Source organism: Motacilla alba, chromosome 1 (genome assembly GCF_015832195.1).
Source record: "Motacilla alba alba isolate MOTALB_02 chromosome 1, Motacilla_alba_V1.0_pri, whole genome shotgun sequence".
In the NCBI taxonomy this organism is placed as follows: Eukaryota; Metazoa; Chordata; class Aves; order Passeriformes; family Motacillidae; genus Motacilla; species Motacilla alba.
In genome coordinates this window covers 50,313,677-50,336,309 of record NC_052016.1, presented here as the reverse complement: position 1 = coordinate 50,336,309, position 22,633 = coordinate 50,313,677, and the positions used below count along the sequence as shown (strand labels likewise).

The 22,633-nt window shown below is 37.0% G+C and overlaps 1 long non-coding RNA gene across 1 annotated transcript in view; it reads right to left on the bottom strand.

Annotated features, from left to right (window-relative positions):
• Positions 1–22,633, bottom strand: part of LOC119706972 — a 65,247-nt gene that overhangs the window by 509 nt on the left and 42,105 nt on the right. Inside the window, exon 5 of the long non-coding RNA XR_005258640.1 lies at positions 10,223–10,297. This is a non-coding gene — a long non-coding RNA (uncharacterized LOC119706972). The remainder of the gene's footprint in view (positions 1–10,222; positions 10,298–22,633) is intronic.

Genomic DNA, 22,633 nt, shown 5'->3' with positions numbered 1-22,633 from the left:
AAAAGCATGCATATTACTGCAAATCACCTGCTTTCAAGCTTCTTTATATGTACTGTGCCAAATAATATTTTTGCAGTTACGGTCAAATCTTTTCCAGTTGAATAAAATTATTATCATTACTGCATAAAAGAAACAATTTGCCACAAGAAGTACAGTAGCTGATATAGAGTGTGACATGGGAATAATTCTTTCAATAATAAAATAAAAATAAGAGTGGCTAGCCACACTGGTTCTTCCTGGTTTATTTAGTGAACCACAGGTTATGAAACTGAGCAAAACAGTATTTCAGAGAAATGGAGACATCTAGAAAAGTAACAGAATATAATTGTTGTACCATCATTTCTTGCAATTCTCCTAAGGACAGCCAAGGGATTGAAGAGATAGTTCAATTTAAACTAATTTCTATTGACGTGGTCAGATATCCTCTTTCTGCAGTTTATTACCCAAACAAATGAGCTTAGTAGAAGATGTTTTGAAGAGTCTGGACTGATGAGATGATTCCCTTACAATGTAGAGCTACTGCAATTTTCTCCTAATGACTCTTTTGAAATCCCAAGAGGAGAAGAGAAAAGTTTGGATTAGTCAGATGTTGCTAAAAACCTCAAGCTGAAGAATCTCTTGGATTGCAAAAGCTACATATTGATGTGTGCATATTTCAGAGATTCTGGGGCTTAAGTAAAGCTCTGCTTTCAGATGTTCATTAAGTTAGTGCATGAAGTTCATTAAGTTTGTACATAAACTATAGGCCCATCATACAAGGTACTGAAGTCCTTCATCATTATTAGATCTCCCTTTTCTTTTCAGCTTTACTTTCTTTTCTGTGGTTACCCTTTTATTACATTAATTAAACTTATTTCTCAGGTGTATTTATTGATTTGTGTGATATCTTTATCAAGCATAATGGGACAAGTCAAGAAAAAAGTCCATAAGGGAATGTCTGAAGTATATTGGTATTCAACTCTAAGACTTCAATGTTTTCCCAAGGGAAGAAAAAAGAAAAAGAAAAATTTTAAAACCCCAGAAGTTTCCAGTTAAGGCAGGGAAAATTATGGGTTTCCTAGAAATGAAAATATTTGCAAGTGAGATATTAAAGAATGACATTTTGAGTCGCATATACCTAAGTGTGGACTCTTTGCCATGACGAAGAGAATTTAGACCTGTAGGAATATAGGCTCTTTAGTTTAAGGTCTGCTCAGTTTTGGTTTTCTGAGTGTACTTAGATGTATTTTAGCAGAGTCTTCCTCAAAATCATGGCGTAATTTTCTTTCCATTCTCTGGAATTCAATAAATGGTACCTCTTAGTGTGCGAAGTTGGTGCCCTGTCATCCCTCTTAATCCTGAGGACACCCTCATAATATTTGAGAAACAGGAGCTCTCTGGCTCATACCCAATCTTTGGTTTACTTCACACACTGTAGTCTGCTGCCATTTTGCCTTTTTCAGCAGCATTTCTTTCCTTTATGACAGCCCTGCACATTACTGAGTTCATTAAAGATCCCATTTTTCTATGGCATTTTCTTGGAAACACCCTCTGAGTTCCATGTTTATTTAATAAGACCAGAGCTCTGCCACTGCATTCTTCATCTCAGTGATTTACTTTGTGGAGAGAAGCAGACAAATTGCATTCCTACTCAAAAAATCACGAAAACACCTTGAAATGAGCTGCAGCAAGAGTAGAATCATCTTTACAGCTCACACAGAAATGCAGCCATTGCCAAAGACGTTTATTACCAATTCCATCTAATAATTAATCTTGATTGAATTACAACTTAATCCCAGAAAAAGATCTCCCTGCAGCTATAGAAATTTTGTCAACATAAGACTCAACTACTTTATTCCAGTTGTTAATCAACCTCACTATAAAAATATACTACTAATTTCTGCTTTGACTTTATCTAGTTCTGTTCTAATTTATAGCAATTGTTTCCTGCTGTTCTTTGTCCCTCATTCTATAAAGCACTTTAATGTGTTTGAATTTATAAATCCCAGGATTGCATTTAACCATATTACCACTTCATTATGCTGCTCATAATAACTCCTTTTTTAAGTTATTATTTTTCATAAGACAGTAGTCCTTCCAGCTGACAGGACCTGCATTCTCTGCTGCAACAGTATTGAAATGTGTTTTGCCCAACGGGCTGGATGACAACAGACTGTGCACAGTGATTGTTCCTTCCTTACAGAAGCTCTGCTCATGCTTTCATCACTCACAGATTTTTACCGCACTTGGTTTGTATTTAGGGCCTCTCCTTTGATGGGGTGCTGTCCTGCATGCATGAAAAGTGCATTTCCTTGTCCCAGGGGCTGCTGCTTTTGACATTTGTCACAGAGTTGTTAACCTCAAGTTGAAGGGATGGCCTCAAGTTACACCAGAGGAGGTTTAGATCATATATTAAGAAAAATTCCTTCACCAACGAGAGGGTCAGGCATTGGAATACACTGCCCAGGGAAAAGGTGGAATCACCTTGGTGACCTTGGAAGTTTGTTCTAAATTTAGTGAGTCTACAATTCTAACTAACCCTTTAGTACGTGATCACTCTGCCTCAATAATTGTGTTATCCTTTTGAAAAACCTAGAAAGTTTCCACTAAACTGAGGAGATGTGTTCCTCCAGCTTTTATCAGAATAGGCAATTATGAAAGAAACGTCCTTTAGGTTATGTTATGAGAGCAAAGGTAAGAAGGGCACTTGCACACACAGGGTGAGAATAGGAATAAAAAATTTGACAATGCTAGAGTTCACAGAATTTCCTGCTGGTAAGAAGGCCCTTCCCTGAGAGGTAAATTCACTGGAGGCATGAAACTACAAAAAGCTATGGACCTTTGCAGCTTCCTGTTTGCATCACTGGCTTCTTTGCATCATCATATCTTTATTTTCACATTGGTCCCTTTTACAAAGCAACTGTGGTTAATAACAGACTGGAATTTCTTGAGCTTGATGTGACACAACAGACAATTTTATTCTTAGATAATGCATAACTAATTGATGAGCAGGCCTACGTCCTTCTTTCAAAGCAGGATAGAAGCATGTCCAATTAATTAAATTATGTCTTCAAGATCAGACTCCACTGGGAGTCCTATAAAATCTGAAGACACAGAAGGACATCAAACGCTGACACGTTTGTTTTTTAACTTGCAAACTCACTCAAATCAGACTGTCCAGAAGCTGCCCAGTACTAACGCAACAAATGAAACAAATAAACAGTCTGATTATCTACCAAAAGCTTCTCCTTAAAGATATTTCTGGCATTGCTTAACAACCCTTTCCCACCACCCCAAAATAGTGCTTTCGTACATCCTGTTTTATCATAAAGAATAACTTCTGGACAACTTGGAATTTAAGGGGGAAAAAAAAAGGAAATAGTAAGAGTGTTTCCTATTTTACTTCTCTAGTTCAAATTTTCATAGTGCTCTCGGGAATTTTGAGAAGACTTGAATCTGTCTTGCAGATGTGCATAAAGGGAAAACAGAGATGAAAATAACCCTATGATTAGGTGTTGCTCTCCATGTCTAGCTAAAAGTAGAAAACTCATATCTGTAGTCAAACAAACCATCAGTTTTTTCCTGTTGAGGATTTTTTCCCCTTTTGAAAAATAAGAATGCATAGTATTCAAGGAAAATGACAAAATAAATTGGTTCTACATATGCTGAAGGTATTCAGTTAAAATTCATGACACTGCAAGGAAAGCAAATAGAAGCATCTGGATTATATTAATGTTAGTAATCCCTTCAGTGAGATATAGATGCTGTTCCATAGATAGTGCAGAGTACCCTGGACTAAGGATCAAAGAATGCCTTCTGGCTTATGCTAGTGGAAATATTCTTTTGGCTTGAAAGCACACTGCACCTAGAAAGCAAGACCCTTAAATATAAAATATAAACATAAAATCTTTTAGTTACTTTATGTTTTGATATGTGTTAAGATTTTCTTCTAAGTGTGATTGATGCAAGATGTTTTGACGACGAATTTTTAAAAGCTTTAGGAAGGAAGTGTTGCTTTTGTCTGTACACTGGTCCTATAACTATCTTAAAAGCAACCTGCCTTAATTTTACAAGGTATTTTAAAGACTATGAGTATGGAATTTTAAACAAGAGAAGTATGTATCTCTGTATCTCTCTCTTTCTCTCAACTATCATCTATCTCTCTATAGATCTGTATGCAAGGAAATTATGATATTTAAATGTAAAATTAAATATTGAGATATATTTCTTTACATATCATTTACAACTTTATATATATACAAATTTGTATCCATATAGATACAGATACTTATACATATAAAAAGTTTAAACTGTCTCCAAGTCTGCAACAGCCTTATGTATATGACTATAATACAAGATGCGAAGTTTCTGAAAAAATTTTTTATGCTATGTAAAAATTGGCACCTTTCTTTCTCTCCACACACCAAAATCCCTCCACTTCTCTAAGAGTAAATAATTAAAACAAGGAAGACAAAATTGTGTCTGGCTTGATATATATATAAAATATATAATGCAAAAAAAATCTTAATATAATATTAATATAAGGCAATATATGTGACAGAGCTTAATGTTGCTCATATTTCCCTTGCCAAATTTACTTCCATAATCCTTTGGCCTGCAGATCAGGATTTCTTTTTCCTCATTCCTTGCTTTTGTTTATTATTATATTGTTTGCAGATTTGTCAAAACTTGCCCTTTCAGGTTTTGATGAATAAGAGGCCAGTGGCTCAGTAAGGCTCATTTCATTAGCTGTATCAATACTGGGGTGCAAGAGTAGTCCCCAAGTCAGCTTCAGGGCAAAATTATCCCAATGTACATTCTTTAGGTCCTGAAGCACACTCAGATCTCGTTCTCAACAAACTGAGGTGTAACCTTTCCAGATACATGCATGTTGGGCTGAGGACTGTAAGCTTAAAAATGGTAAAGATATAGGAGAAATACTATTGAAATATTTAATAAAATCCCCCACCCAGAAACATGATGCAGCCCTGGCTTCCATGTTGTTGCACAGGGTTGACCACGATGGGAATTTTCAGAGTTGCTGTTCAGTGTGCAGTCTGGTTTGAGTATCTGTTTTACAGGACTTCAGTCATCAGATTTCAAGAGAATAATCCTCTCAAGGAAAGAAAATTTATTTCTTTATATTTTCATGTATATATAGACAAATATATATTTGCAGTGTAGCCTAATGGTGTTCCATGCAGAAAAATAACTATTGTAACAAGTGATTTGCTATAATAAAAGCAATACGGTATAGCGGCAGAGAACATTCTTTGTGAGGCTTAATTCTAGTGAAGCTTTTTTTCTGTGGCAGCGCTAATCATTTTAGGAGTCACTGTGACAACATTTTTCTCTTGTTGGTGACTCACTACTTCATTCTGCTGAAACCTCTCTGAGGTTTGACCCGTCCCATTCTCCATTCTAGCTCCTTGGGCTATCTAAGTCCTGACTTTGCCTTCCATTATTCTGGTGATATCTGCATCATATATATCTATATCCTGTAACATGTCAAGTGAAAGAATCTTTTCCTTGTCAAAGATATGATGTGCTGTGTACATTGTACTTAAAGAACTGCAAGCATCTGTGTGACCACAGTGTGAATTGTTGTAAATCTGTGGGATTTCTTCTTTTGGGGATCCACCTTGGGGTGCTTCAATATCTGGGCAGCACAGAGAAAAGAACGACAGGCACAAGCCAAATGCCAGTTTTTGGCTGTTGGAACTGCCACGCCAACAAAACTCAAACAGCAGAATTTTCACAAGCGCCCAGCTATAACACAGAACATCAGTATGTTTATAGTTTCACAGAGGCCAGAGTGGAGAGTCATGTGCCTGATTAATCATGTTTAATTACCAGCTCCTATTAGGCTCATATTCATTTGGACACCATGCTGTAATGTAGCAGAGAGATCGCCACCCACTGTGTGAGCAGAAACGGCAGACTGGCGCATGTGGCTCTTGTGACTCCTTTTTGTCTGGAAAATGCAGTTGAAAACTGTGCTGTCATGCGCAAAATATAAAACACTTAATGTGCTTTCATCTTGGTTTATATAAGCTGCATTTCAACACAGATATTTCAGGCTACCTGACATAGTGCTTTATGTGGAACATAGTTCCGTATCTCAGGAAGAATTTTTGGAAAAAACATATATTTTTTTGCAGCCTATAAATATAAGTACATTGGTAAGCATGTTTTGATTAAAAATCTTTAAAATTACATAAATAAAAATCACAAGTCAGGACATATGCTGCTGTCATGATATAAGCTAATTTGGTAATAAGAATTTGCCTACTTTAATAAGTTTACATGCTTGAAAGATTGAAAACTTTTACAGGTATTTTTCCTGTGGTTCTCAATATATGTCTTCCCACTTTTAACACTCTCTTCCAATAGTGCTAGACCTAAATTCTTGCCTGAAGATAACTATGATATTAATATGCACAATGTGTAAACCAGCTTGCATATCTTTCCTTCTGCTTGCAAGGTTGTATTCTGTTTTTACAGTACAGACTATCAGAAAAGTATTTCCACTGATGTTTAACACACCACAGCAGGGACAAGAATTATACCCTCAGAAATTTCATAGAATCATAAAATAATAGACTAGTTTGAGTTGGAAGGGAACTTTAAGGGACATCTACCCCAACAGTCCCTGCAATGCATAAGGACATTTTTGACTAGATCCCGTTGCTTAGGGCCCCATCCAACACGGCCTTGAATGCTTCCAGGGATGAGGCATCTACAACCTCTTTGGGTAACCTGTTCCAGTTTCATCTCTTTTGCAATTATTGCAATTAAATCTGCTTAGCAAACTTCCATAAAAATAAAATTATCTACTTGTAAATTCTAACACTGCTAAAGGAACTAATTGTGAAATATAAAAGAAAAAACTATTGAGAATTTAACATCTGCTGTGTTTGTGCCTCTAAAATCTCTACTTGGCATATTCATTTGCAGACCTATATTTTGAGGATTTGTTTAGGAAGATGCTGGAAACATGCCACTACCTCTCATGCCATAAAAATTATAGAGATGAGCAAAATGAATGAATTATTAAATTATATATGATCTTCACAGTAAATGTGGGACATTCAGAAGTTCCTGCCTCAGAACAGAGAGCTGAGAGTCACCTTTTTTTCTTTGTCTTACCATGCAGCCTTACTATCCATTTAAAAAAAAAACTGTCCTCTCTGCAGCACTAAATGTAATTAAGAGCCTTTTGAAAATAATGATTTAATGATCTGCATTTTCCCCCCCACATTGTAGCCAAGCAGAGCAACTGACTCACTCACGAAAGGTTCAGACTGTTATTTTATATGGACACATCATTGCAGCTGACAGTGTTTCACCTGGATGATATGTGTTAAGGTAACAGCATAAATTAAGCATTAATCCATTAAAAAGTGGGCCTTTTTTTCTCCTTCTGTTTGACATTATGTAACTCACAAAAATGGTTTGAAGAAAGAAGACCTTTTGCAAGACAGTTCTGTCTTCACCAGACTAAATTCTGATCCTGAATTATGAAAAGTCAAAAACTATAACTTTTTCTAGAGGGTTGCAATATTTTCATGCTTCCATTTTGTTGTGGAAACCCATTTAAGACTTACAGCCTTCCATCCAGTCTTTGGTCATATGTATTTGTCTGGGGTTTTTGCACCCAAAAATGATTTTTTTTGGCTAAGTTCTTAAGTCTGCTTTGATCTACCACCTTATATTAAAAAAAAAAAAAAAAAAAAAAAGTTTGAAAAGAGTTGAACTGTTTTGAGCCTAACTAGCTTTGACTTAGCATAGGTCTCTTCTCCCAAGCAGCAAGCGATAGAAGCGGAAATGGCCTCAAGTTGTGCCAGGGAATGTTTAGATTGGATATTAGGAAAAATTTTTTCACAGAAACAGTGATCAGGCATTGGAGCAGGCTGTACAGGGAAGTGATGGACTCATTATCAGTAGAGGTATTTAAAAGGCATGTGGATACCGCATTCAGGGACATGTTTTAGTATCAGACTTGGCAGTGCTGGGTTAATAGTTGGACTTGATCTTGAAGATGCTTTCCAACCTGAATGATTCTATGGTTCTATGAGTGAAAGAACCCTATCTCAGGGCTGCAGTTTTGTACCAAATTATGTGACTTCCTGGGTAGAAGAATTGCATGGGGGTTCTCTATAGATCTGCCTGTTGGGCTGTTTTGTCTGTACAACCATTACGTATGGTTTGAGATCCAGATTCGCTGATGTTCCTACTCTGATGGTTGTCAGGAAAGTTGTCCCAGCAGGGGAAAAGTTCACCTGCACCCTTTGCTGCCTGACATACATGTGAGCAGCAGGGGCAGGTCCCCTTCAAATAGGCTTCAGCTCACTGCCTTCAGTTTGCTCTTACAGTGGTGGTCTGGGACTTACACCCTTGCTCAAACTGTGGGAGCAGGAACGAGATTGTTTTGGGATGCTTCAAGAGCATAGGTGAATACAGTGCTAGCTCAGGGGAGGAGAGACCACTCTGGAACGCATCTGCTTCTGAATAAAAGGAGGTGGAGGCAAAGTGTCTACACAACAGATTTTTCTTTGCCCACCAGAGCATGGCTTCATCTTTCTTTGTATAGTGCAATGGATTTAACTGCTCACAGTGAACAGAAGGGACTGATTTGTGTTTTCAGAAGAATTTCATGAAAGCTGCCAGTTCTTTCATTCTACCCATTTTTCAACACCTTCTGACTGTAAAATTGGCTGAGTTGTACTGTCTTCTAACTGATGATGCCAAAGGCTGTTCCCAAAAACCAGTCAGGATTTCTTCAATCTTCTTTCAGAGAGGGATAAGCTTGGAAGGGAGCAGGCCATCTTAGAAATACCTTATGGCCAGGTGGGGAAAAAAAGGAGGACAAAGGGATAAGTGTTCTTAATATGCTTCTCAGCTTTCTGCTGAGGAGATTCATCATCAAGACCAGGATTAGTACAGTGAGGATACGCTCCTCATTCCAGATTAATCTCAGAAGTTTATTTTTTTCTGTATGTTGATTTGGCCACAGCTCCTGACTCCTCAGTGCTGCTCCTCAGCCTGCTTTCTGCTTCTTCCAAGGAATTTCTAGATCTGGAGAATCAACTTCCAAATAGCAGCTGTCTGAGTAACACAGTAGGAAGAAGTTACTTTTTTGGGCCCTTACACCTGGTGAAAAGAATTATTTTTGGCAAAGACTCTCCCTTCATGCCTCAATAGACATCCTTGCTCTTATTGTAGCTGTTCCTTCACTGATGCTTTCTCCTGGTTTGTATTTCACACACATCTTCAAAGCCTGACCAAAACCCAAGGTTGACAACAAGACAATGACTTATATAAACACAGCTGAAACATGAAGGGAAAAGTTGCTCACCTCAGGAGTGAAGCCCATGGAAGGAGACTGGGGGATGATACTCATTGTGATAATGTCAAGGTCTACTAACAATACTGCAGGAGGCAAACTAAAGCAACTTTAATAGAGATACTAGTGAAATAGAGATGTCATGACCCAAGGATCCAGGGGAAGAGAAGAACTGGAACACCATACTCTTTATGCCTCCTCTGAAGAAGAGAATATTTTTGGGCATAACTTTTAAAACTGACACATATTACAACTTTTATGAGAAATAAGAAAGTTTCTAAGTTTTCTGATTCCTAAGGCTGGAAGATCCAGACCCAGGAGCTGGTGTGATGTGATGCCAGTTATGTGAGTTGCACAGTCAGTATGATTATATATGAGATTTAAACAAACTGTGCATAGTTATTTTAGAAATTTTTAGATGACCCTTGAAATTTTCCATTACACCAAAAAACTGTCCAATTCATTAGCATAAAATAGATTAATATCTGAAATGCAAAGCCATCAAATATTGGATAAAAAACTTCATTTTCATTTACCTTGCAGCTTAAGTGCCAGACTAAAATCATTAGCTTCATTCATGCCAGTGAGTTTTCAAGAGAAATTATGGCCTTTATTCAACTGCGCATGTCACACTGCTTTAGAGAAAAGATTCAGCAACATTAAAAGTAATGAGTAGGTTTAGAAGTGAGTGACTAAGGTAACATGCATCCAGAAGTGATTGCAAAAATGTTGCTCTGTGTGTGCCTCCAGACAGAGCGCTAACATTAAGACGCAAAACTAGTGCTTGTCTTCCACAGCATGTGGTGATGTGGTGGGTGAGGGGAAAAAATCATAATTTTGTCATAATATCTCCACTGCTTGTTTTCTTGGCCCACTACTGATTTTTACAAAAGATACCTGCTTGGCATTTCTGCAGTTGTTTACTCATTTTCTCTGAATGACATGTCCTCTCTCAGAGTAGCTAGGTAGCCACTAGGAAAAAAAAAAAAAAAAAAGAGAGAAGAAAAACAAGAAAGGATCATTCTAATATATCTAAGCATACAGATACAACACCTGCAAAATAATATTCTTTATGTTTTTCCTTTGCTCAGGTTCCAGCCCACTGTATGTGGAGTAGATGCAGTGAATCATAAAAAGCCTTATAAAACTGACTTTGTGACATTTTATTCTTATTTTTTGCCAGCTTCTTAAAATTAGAGGGACAGAGCAGCCCACAAAAACCTCCTAGTCTTCAAACACACACATTCCCACACATGTATGCCACTTTTGCTTGTAATATTTGCCAAGGCTAGAAATGTGGAAAAGCATTCTCTATGTAGATAACATTTTATTGCTCCTTCAAACTCTTGAAGGAGGTTTGGGCTGATTTCACAGAGTTCAAATGGATATATTTCAAACATTAACCATTTAGGTTCTTTACATAATAACTTTTCTTGGTAAGAAAAGGTTACATTGCTAGATTTAAGACAAAAAGTTACAATACATACAATAATGCCCAATTTATTTTATAGGTATAAAATCAATGGATGTACCTGCTGTTCTCCTTACACCAATATGTCAATATTGGTGTAATATTATAAATATATGTAATATTGGTGGACATATTATAAATATATGTCAATATGTATGTCAATAAAATACAGCTTTACAGCTTTACATTCAACCAGTCAGACCTTGCTGTAAACAAGATCCATGTCAACAGTTCATTTTTACTTGAATTCCTTTAAAGTGCATTGTTTAAGTTTATAACACCCAGTTCTTGAGAAAGAAAGAAAGAAAGAAAGAAAGAAAGAAAGAAAGAAAGAAAGAGCAGTATATTCCCACGAGAAAAAGGATCTTGCTATTTTAAACAAAAATTTCACCACATGAGTCCATGTAATTGAAGTTCAGCATGCTTTAAGCTATAAATGCTTTAAAGATGCTCTTAATATGCAAAGGAAGACTAACCTAAAAAAAAACCTAAACAAAAATAGGGCAGATAATTATAATGGGACCTGTCAGACTACTAATAATTTTAAAGGAAACAAATTTTACATGAATAGTCAGAAAAAATCTCTGTGTATCTTTGAAGCTAGTACTTGTGATCAGTAACTTTCTTTACTTTCTTCAACTCCTCATAATGAAATATCAGGAGTTATGATGGAACTCCTTCATCATACACTGTCTTAAAAATTGCTAATTATGAAAACTAAGTGGATAATCCCAGTGAATTAATCTCTAGTTTGCTTTGAGGTTCATATCAAGAATATTCGTAATGACCACACTAAATATTCCATACTCTTCCTGTCAGCAGAAGGGTACTTGGCTAGAAATGCACACAGCTTTCAAATTACTGGAAGTCCCCTGGTGAAAGTCTCAAAAAGATGCATAAGACTTATGAGAGCACATTTTCATGAAACTGAACTTTTAACATTATTTTTGATGCTTGTGTTACTGACTGATCCAGCCATATAAATTAAATTATTTAAAATGTATCTTTTTCATAATATAGATGCAGTCTCTTGAGACACCAATCATAAACACTCATATCCAAATCCACCCCCAGCAATGCACTTTTCACAAATGTCCAAGGACCCCAACTCAACATTGCAATAGCATCTTTTCTACCTTTGTTTCCCTCCCTTCCCTCAAAGGGCTCAAAACAACCCAAAATCCTCATTCAACCTTTGACTGTGATATTTTTGTTTAGGTTTTGTCCTTATATTTTCCCTATGTACAAGTCCAAACAAGACACGGTCCCACTTAATTCCATTACAGTGGCTAGTTATGACAGCAATCAATAAAAGCCCAGAATCCTTCTAGCATACTGCCCTTGAACTGAGAGACAACAACGTCACATTGAGGTTGCAAACAGGAGCTATAGTAATGCGCTTAGAGATGTAAAATCACTCCTGGGTTTCAATCCCTGCTTTATTAAAGAAAATAATTGCTGTATGTTTGCTCCACTTTCTTGAGAGCATACAATTACAGGCAATACTGCATCACACACAGGAAAGGGCGAGAGATAAACATCTCCCTTTGATTACCAGGGTAGATGTACAGTTCTCAAATAAGTTTAATTCTCAAGAAGTATAATGAGATACAGGTGCACAGATCTACAGCCGACCCCTCTAACATTAGGCTGACAAATACATGCCCAACCTGCTTGCATTCTGAGAAGATCATAAACTGTTTTGCTACACTTAATGCATACACTTAAAAACTTGCTGCCATGCTAATTATGACCACACCTTATTATCAGTTTGAAGTGGAAAGCTGAGTCTGTGCCTGCATGTGACCAATAAGGTGGGGTGGAACAAGACCAGACAGTGTCATCATTAGATGGATGAAGTGTGAAGGCATGCAGCTCAACCTGTGCTCCTGTGTCCTGAGCCAAGGACATACACCTCAGGAAGATAAAGTCAAGCAAAATGAAGTGAGTGACTGCCTCCAGAATGATGAGGAATTGAAAATCTCTGCCTCAGCAGATATGTTCAAGCAGGAATAAATACCCGCTGTGGATTTTTGTGATAAGGGCTTTTTGTAAATGACTTTGCTCCTGGTTTGCACAGAGCTAGAATGGAGTGATTTTAAAAGCCAAAGCTTGTATCTGCTATAATACCCAAGTCAATTACAGCTCTAACTCACTTCAAAGAGCTGACAGCAGATGGTTTGGGCTCAGGTACCTGTCTGAATACCATTGGTTTTGTCATCATGACCGCTAGACATGAAATAAAGTAAACCTCAATCATGCTAAGCCAACAAGTTGATTGTAAGTAATGGGGGGCACAGAGCAAGGCAATCTGGCCAATCATCATTAATGTTAATCAGTAAAACTCAGCCTCCAAAAACATGCTCAGACACAATAAAATATCACAAGATATTCCAGTAAGGGGCAGATCCAAAGACTACCTTCACCTGTAAAATGTAAATATTTTGAAGAATAAAGTCATGCAGCTGCTAAGTTTACTGAAGAATGATCAGCATGTACCCTTCCACTGAATGTGGGAGGCACAGTGGAGGCTGACAAGGCATGGTATATTTGAATCTCAGTCCCATGTCTTCAATACTTCCTAGTGCTAAACAACATTTTATACATAACACTTACTGAGAAAATTTAGGCTTCATAGATGTTTTCTTTATCTCTGATACTGAAAAAACATTTACTTCCTTTTCCATAGTATTGTTGTTGATACTACTGACATAGAATCATTCTTTCTTAAAGAAGGATGGATATTTTTTAAAGAGAACTGAATAGCTACCAAAGAAGCTTATTTTCCCTCTACATAAAAGTGCTTTACTTTTAGAAGTGAGTAAAGTGTGTAAGTTTAAGTAGAACTTGGTTCCTCTCCTTGACATAGTCAAAATTGTCTACCTCTTGCATTGGTTTGCTCAGCATCTTTATGTTGAGCAAAATTAAGATTCCTGTTTTGTTCTTTGTCTCTCTTTGTTGCTTATACACGCAGACAGAATTAAGAGATACAAATTATTCAAGTGCATGCAGCATACATATTTGAAAAGCTTCTGTTGCAATTGTTGCTACATGGAACACCAGCAAATTATAAAGTTTATTTATGCATAGCTACTTGCTTTGTGAGTCAATAGAGCTCCAGTGGCATATACAATAAAATCAGAAGTGTTAGCATTTTCCTGGAACAAAGCATATATTTTAGTTTTAATGGTACTCTTTCTATTTCAGCTATACTCTTATTTCAATATTAATTTTTAACTTACATGGGTTTACTTATGGGAAGAGCCTTATCAGAGAAGGGAAACATACAAAGGAAAAAACCTGGATTAAGCACAGTTAAAATTTTCAAATTTTGCACTTATTGAAAAATCACTACAGGGGATTATTATTGTAGTGCTTTCTGGAAGCATTGGTCTTCAAGCCTAGGCACATCTCCTTCACGGCAAAAACTGTAAAGAATTTTACCACAAAAGATACTGTAGGATGGTGTTGCGGTAACTAAGGAACCAATTTTAGTAACACAAAAACAGGACTGAAAATCATTTTTAGGCATGGTAATTTCTGTCAGAGTTTGCTGCAATTTAAAAAGAAAACTCATTGATGATGACGATGATTATAATGATGATGATGATTACACTTTAATATGAACTGATAAGTATCTGAGCTTCTATTGCATGAGTTGGACTACAGGTATGATGAAGTCTTTGTTCAACTATGAAGTGTGGACACATTATAAAATAAAATATCAGCATAATCTCATCCAAACTTCATCTTTAATTCTATATACCACAGTCCTGTGACATTTAATATAAATGACAGAATAATTTATCCTTTTTTAAACAATCAGAATATGAGTAGCCAAAAATTAATCCTGTGTTTTGATTGGTTTTCATTCAAACCACTGGTTTCCAGTACATAGGTCTTTTGGTAGAATGATCATGATATAATTGTGAGACTGTTGTGATATTCTCAAAAGCAGTCTCCACTTATTTTACATAACATTCCTATCATTGTATCTGAATGCTTCACTGTCTTCAGCATATAGTAGAACAATAAAAGGAAAAGTAAAGGTTTAAAAGAGGTCTTAAAAGGTCATTTAAAGTATTCTATTGCAAAGAATGTGTTACTTCTGACATGTTTGTATTAAAACTTTCTGGTGGATCTTCCTTATCCTTCCTATGCAATTGATTCAACATTTTAACTGCATTTAGATTTAAAAGTTATTTCTTACTTCCTAAAGTGATGATGGCAATACAAATTTACTTTTTCATGTCTTGTCTCTTGTGATTATAGAAGAAACATTTGTTCCTCTTTGTGCCAACCATTTATGTAGTTGAAGCACCATGGAATTCAATACAAGGAGACGCCAAGTCCTGCCCTTAGGAAGGAAGAAACCCATTCTCCAGGACAGGCTAGGGGCTGCTGGCTAGAAATCAGTTCTGCAGTGAAGGACTGACGGGTCATGGAGGTCATGGCTGAAGGTTGTTATTTTTTCCTTAGACTGATTCAGTTTGTTCATGCTGTACATAAGACCATATTCTGTATCCCTGTGTTCTGACTTATCTCTCTTCTCTCGACCATACTGGAGGGCAATATCTTGAATTAAATATAGCTGAGGTCTGCCTCCAGACAGAATGAATGACTTCGTGTATCTGACATGATACAAACCTCAATAGCAGTTTTTTGTTAGTTTTTTTTTTTTCCTTAAGTATGGTGTTACAGCTACTAACCCACAGACATTGTTTCCTCCTGAACCCTTACTGTATAAGATGTACAAAGGAGTTGAAGAATTGTGAGTACAGGGGAAGAGAAGTCAAGAGGATCCCCTCACTCTGTGTACTGTTGGAAAATAATCTCCCCTAAGGGCAAGGGCTACCATTGATTCTACAAATTTGAGTGCCTATCTTCTGCTCACACAACCACAACTGAACAAAAGAGTTCATTCCTTTTGCTCATTCTCCTTGACATTCCTTGTTTCCCTACTTCAGAAGTTATCTATGAAATGCTGAGAGTGATACAGATTAGTCTCCTAGGTTAAAAGTGGCAAATAAAGCACTCTGTCACATTCAAAAAAAGTTCTCCTACTGCTTGTAAAAAGGTTTACTTCCTATCACACTATTACCAGCATAATATGTAGGATACTAGCCCCTGATATTTGTAATTCAGGGAATTCCTGAGCTGGACATGTTTTCCATGTGCATAGGAAACCTCAGAAGGTTAATATTTCATGAATTTGTCCAAACACCTCCTGAGCACAGGTATACTCTTAGCAGGAGTAATATCTGGTGACAAGGCATTCACCATATGTACCATACGTACATTACATACTCTTGTATTTTTAATTTTTTTTTTTTAATTGCATCTGATGTGTTCATGTGCTGGAAGAGGGACTGAGAATCCAGTTTGTAATAATCTCCCGAGCACTACCTTTGTGGCTTTGCTAGAAGGGGACCAAGCTGCTGCTAAGTCAAGGTCAAGAGTCACCTTTCAAGAAAGAGGAAAGCAAACAGGTGTAAAATAATACTGAGTTTTCCAGAACCCATCCACTGTGGATAAAATCACTAAAATTCTACAATCACAAAGGAAAAAATAGGACAGATGTCATTGCTAAAAGGCAATGTTCAATATATGGAATAAATGAAGTTCCATATACAAATAGGGTTAGAAAGAAATTCAAGGGTTGATACACAACTTTCTGCATGGAAGCTGGAAGCCTAAATAGAAAAATGGGAGTATTGCTCTGGATGGAAAAAAAGTATGTTGGAAACTTGGAGGAAGACAAAGAGTAGGACGCACTGTTACCAGAATATAACATGTGTAAGGAACCTAAATCTATCTGGGAAGTAGAAACCTTTTAAAATGCCAACCCTTAATTTCTGTTTCCAGAAACAAAGAATATTTAATTTCAGATTCTTTTTTTTCTCCATATATGTGCAGTAAATGTTAAGCTCTGTTATAGTGGGATGGAACCATGTCTTGAATTGTTAGCACAAGGTATAATAGCAAAAGTGGTAGAAGAATGTGACTCCAAAATGATTGCTTGTTCAGTAAGACATATTTCTCATTGCAAATATATTGGCTTCTATTGCCTTTAATTGGAACACAGCTGCTTCATGCTAGTCAAACCTTTTTTAGGAACATAGAAAATGGGAGAAAACAAAGAATTACTGCTTGAAGGAGACTAACTTTACTTCTATATCTAGAGCTAGAAGGCATGACTACAATTTCAGGCCTTTACCAACTAAGTTCAATTTGGCTGAAGGGCGTTTCACACCTGAAACTCCCTCAGATACTCTATGTAGCATATACACATGAAATAATAGGGAGATTTTCTTAACTGATCCTGAATGGAAGATAAATTTGAAAAAAAAAAAAAGAAAATAGAAGTTTCAAACAATCATTTGAAAGAGACTCTAGAGGAGGACTTTAAGAGAAAAATAATTGGAGGGGATTAATTGATTCACAAATTGGTCAAAATAATGACACAGCCAGAAGGATTGTTGAGATCTCTTGAAATACATGTATGGACCCTAGTAGCAGAGATGCCTTGCTGTACTACTCTTAGTGAATAAGGAGTAATAAACTAAAGGATGTTTATCAGCCTTAATGTCAGAGATATTAACTTGTTCTATATTTTTGCTTTTAAAAATAGATGGTTACAAAAGGCCTTAAAAACCTTTCTGCAGTTGCTGTGGTTGTTATGCTTGTGTTTCTAAACAGAGAAGTGAGAAGTGCATTTTCTTCTACACAGGGAAACAAGAATCTATAAAAGAATGAACTGATGACCAAATGACCAATTGACTGAAAAAGGAATGTTCACAGGATATGTTCCAAATCTCCATTTCTAATAAAAAAATTGTACCACGGATTAGAAATAAATGTTATGAAACTAATGGTCTGTTAAATATTTCTTTTGTGCAAATATGGGATGAAGAAGGAGATCTTTGATGAACAAGCTTTACATCCAGGGAAAGGAAGAAAAAATTTATAACACTGACCTTGCTCCAACTGCATTCCTTATAGATAAGGGAAAAGATATCGCTTAACATGCTAACATGATCTTTAGAAAGGTAATATATAGTAAAAAAAGTAAAGAAAGGTATGTTCAACTGAGGAGAGATGTGTGAACCAGAAGTCAAAAAGTGGATAAAGAGGAACAAAGGGTTGGATATTCAGGAAATAACAGTTATCAATTCCATCAATAAATGCTTTTGCCTAAATTTTTGACCTTTATTTATTATTATTAAATTATTTTTTCTTTTAGCCATTCTGTCATTTGCTATTTTTAAAGTTAAATTTGAAGAATAAAGACAACAGAGGGAAAAAAAATATCAGCAAGAGCTCTTTCTGTTGCTGTTCTCATTTTATCTTTTTCTCCATGTATTTTGTGGGTCTGTTTTTGTATTACTGAAGCAGTTCTGAATTCTAATGATAAAGCACTTGGCTCAAACCCCACATGTGCAATAATAGGCTTAGTTACTCAGTACTTGTCCAGAATCTTGGAGAATTTCAAACCTTAAGGTATTTGGAAGCAGTGCATATCTTATCCATGGTTTAAAACAATAAAGAAGAAAGTGTATGCCAGAACATGCAAGTTGTAACTTGATTTCAAAATGCTTAAAGCAGGAGAGACTGATTTTTTTTTTCAATAAACAAAATGAAAATAGGTTGGAAAGTAAAAAAAAAGGAAAAAGAAGCATTATCAGAAGGGAATATGTCTGGCTAATACACCACTTGGGTGTGCTGCCATTCAAAGGACCATGAAGAAGCTGGATAAATGGACAGGCAGGAGCACCATGAAATTCAATACAGGGAGATGCCAAGTCCTGCCCTTAGGGAGGAATAAACTTAGGCTCCAGGAGAGGCTAGGGGCAGCTGGCTAGAAATTAGCTCTTCAGTGAAGGACCCAGGGGTCATGGTAGACAAGTTGAACATGATCCAGCAATGTGTCCTTGCTGTAAAGAAGGGAAATGGCATCCTGCCCCCAGCATATCTTGGTGTTGGGAGTTGTTCCTTTTCATGTGCAGGACTTTGCACTTCCCTTTGTTAGACATCGTGAGGTTCTGTCAGCTCTTTTCTCTGGCCTGACCAGGTCCCTCTGAGAGGCAGCACAACTCTCTGGTGTGTTGTTTCTCCAGTAACCAAAGCAGGGAGCTGTATTCTGACATCCTGCCAGACTATGAATCTCAGGGAGCTGAAAGCACCTGAGGTGACAGGTAGCACCCTGTGCAACACTCTCCCGTGGCTAGCTCTGAAGCAGATTATTCTCACACAATGTGTGAGACATGCTCTCTGACATGCTAGATTATATGCAGAGGTTAGGTATATGCCATTCAGTGGGAAGAGGTAATACTTACAAAAGCTAGGACTAACTGCATTTGATCTGTAGGAGACTTGGTTCCTTTTAGTCACTGGCAGTGACTTTTAAGCCAAAACAGAAAAGAAGCTTCTATGACTAGAGGCAAAATGTGAACCAGTTCAGGTAAGTCTCTTCTTCTCCATCTGTTGATTGAGCAGCTTTTTTGAAAATCTCCTTCGGCACATAAAGCAAAGCATGTGGAATTGAGAAATTCACCTGGAGGCGATGCCCATCTGCCTACAACCAAACCATTACCTGCCATAACCTCCACCTAGTTACAAGGTGGACAGGCAGCCAAGGTGTGGGACTCAACCACTACCTCTGCCCAAAAATTTAAAGTCAAGTGTCCTCAGCAGCATGGTGCTCTTGGTCCTCTGCACAATAAACAGAACCTTTTCATAACTCTAAGTTACTAAAACAATGTTGTAAAGAAAACAGTGCAAGGATTACAAACAACAGTGCCAATGCTAATTAAGGTTAGCCAAGGTTTTCTCATTCATACAACTAAGGGGACATATGGGAAATGTCATGTTGTCAAAGCAGATTCTTTGCTTCTAAAAGTTGTGTGAAACATCAAAGCCAAGTAAAATAATAGCTGCATGCAACAAATGTGAAGTACAAGAGCTTCAGATAGCACATCTTTTTTTTGCTGCCTGACAAGGGCTGCAGTAAGAATGCATGCAAAATTAAATCTACTGTGATGTCTATTGTGTAGCTGATAGTCTGACTCTTCTTCTGAGACATTATTCTAATTTTTTGTATGAAAGCATTGAAAATATGATTTTAAAATAAAAGTGTTTTTTTATTTAAACAGCACAGAAAGCCCTGGAATTGAAAATATTAACTGAAAAAATGATGCCTCATAAAATTTTCAGGCACTGTTTTTCTTATGGATGCAGCTCATCTTTCTTCCTGTAGTCTGCAGGTTTGAATTAGAAGAGAGTCAACAATTGTGATTGTTAATTACTACTTGTACATAGACCTCTCTTAAATGCGATGATTCTGTACAGATAATAGAAGAGGTATTTCAACTTCTATGTTGAGACTCACCTAAGAAAGAAACATTTTCAGTTGTTGCTACAAGTGGTCACGTGTATGTATGCTGTAAATATAGCACTCAGGTAATTTCAGTGGCTCCTGGCCTCTCTTAGGAACACCAAAAAAATTTTGAGGAGACAAACAAAAGCTGGTGGGAAGGACCCACAGACTGAGATGGACATCTGCTCACCAGGAGAATGTGTAACAGATTTTTATTATTCTCATGACAGAAGAAGCAAGGCACTGAAAAGCATGTTGGGTTCAATATCTGAATGAGCTGTTTGAGTCTTGAATTTCTTTGCGTATATTTCATTAGCAATGTTGAATTCTCTGCTCACAGATTCTCAAAGAAAGACAAGTAGCTGAAATGTAGACAGTGCCAGAGGTTTTCTCTCCATTTCTGATTCTTCACCTCCAAAACATGAAAAAAGCAACATTTGCAAGGGCAGAAGTTTTCTTTGTAATCTGGGTTACTCCATGCCAGATGACCCATCCCTTCGGTTTCTGACCCTGTGTTTTCTGTTCTTCAGCCTTTTTTTTTTCTTTTCTTTCTTTTGTTTGGTGTATGTGTTTTGGTGAGGTTTTTTCTGTTTATTTCCCATTTAACCTGACAGAACAAAAACACCCGTCAACTTTATTGATGTCTCTGGCTGCACAAAATTATATCTGCTGGCAAACCTAACAGAAAGGCAAAGATGGGTCTTAGGATGAGTGCGGACCTTCAGCAGTTCAAGACGTATGTGAGATTGTGCCACACGACTAACAAGAAAGCTGAGCTAGCGTGGGAACTTGTGAGTAATCTGAATCTCCGAGCTCGAGGGAGCAATTCAGTAGGCTGTGTTAAGGCTGGCAATACCCTGGTGAAGCAGTGGGACCCCTTGGGAGCTGCTGTCACCTTTTGTGAACCACAGATGAAGCTCTCTTCCTCCCTCAGCTCTCTAGGATATGTGATGTCTACCCTGTGACTCTTGGGTGTTTGAAGGTCTGCTGGCTGGTGTTGGACATCAGAAAGGCTGGATATCTCTATATTATAGGAATACCAACCACCGTAGACCAATAGCTTCCCAGTGATTTTAAGGACTGAAAATAATGCAACTTCAATGCAACATTCAGGACTGCTCAATTTTTTTACAATGTTTTACTTCTTAACTGGGGCCAAGGCTTGAGTAAATAAATACTACATGAAAAGCTATCTCTGCATTGTTCCTGGCAGAAATTACTAGGATGGTGAGAAAACTCATTATTAATAACCATAGTGTAGAAATTTGTTTGAATTACTTATGATTTGACTCTCAATTGGAAGGGTTTATCATGATTTCTTTTGCTACCAACCCTTTCTTTTAGTTGTGTGGTGGAATATGGAAGGCAGGGTCACCGAGAGAAACTGGGACTGTTTAGGGCCTGTAGATGGCATTATGACATTACTGCATTTCTGTTGACTAGTTCTGAACACATTAAAAATTATAAAGTACCAAGAGGTCATAAAGGTGTATAGCAGCTGTGTCACAGCTGATGAAGTTACATGACTGCCAACCAGCATCATTTAAATCCCTTAAAATATATCAGGTGCAATGCTTAGCTGCAGTTCAGCATAGTATGTGAATGCCAGATAAACTATGAGTAATGTACTGAGTAATGCAATCTAACTGTTTCTCAGGAGAATTTGGCTGTGCTTTTAGTCAACTAAGATTAGCAATTGGCAAATCAAAACTGGAAGCCTTTGTGTAGTCACCAGTGGAAAAGGTCAAGACGTGCCTTAGGGCCTTCTACTGTACTGGAATGTAGAAAGCAAATGGCTACATTACGCTATTGATATTATGTCCTGGAAGTACTAAAGATATGTCCCCAGAATACTATTGCTCTTTTTACTTTTTTTTTTTTTTTAATCTTCTCAGAATGCAGGACAGAAAATGAAGATGCAGCTGAAAGTGGAAATATATACTTAAGGAAGTGTAGGATTCAGCTAGCGTGCTCTCCTTCCTTCTGTGAATTAAGTTTCAGGTCAGTAGTCTGTAACAAATCCTCCATTCCAGTGGGAGACAAGCTAGTGCATTACAACACAGAAACCAGACTAGCTTTTAAAATGCTTGTAAAAACGAGATTATATCTACCAGGATACACAAAAGTATTCCACACATTAAATCAATATTATTTTGCTGACATTAATCTATCCTTTCTTATTTGAAGGATATATCCTTTCAGCAGAGATCAGCTACCCTAAAATTACCCTCAGCAAGCACAGTAAGTGCTGAAATAATCATTATGATCTGAGATGAAATTTGTACTGTAGAGCTTATGTAAATCATAAAGCTTTCTTTTATGTTCCAAATATGTTTATAGTTTGCTAGTATTCCTTACCATAGTGTTAATAGTAGAAATTTTAAGCAGAATTATGTTATGTATGTCAAGTATGGCTGCGGAGTAATGGAATGGCTTATCACAGGGAATTAAAAGCAGGATA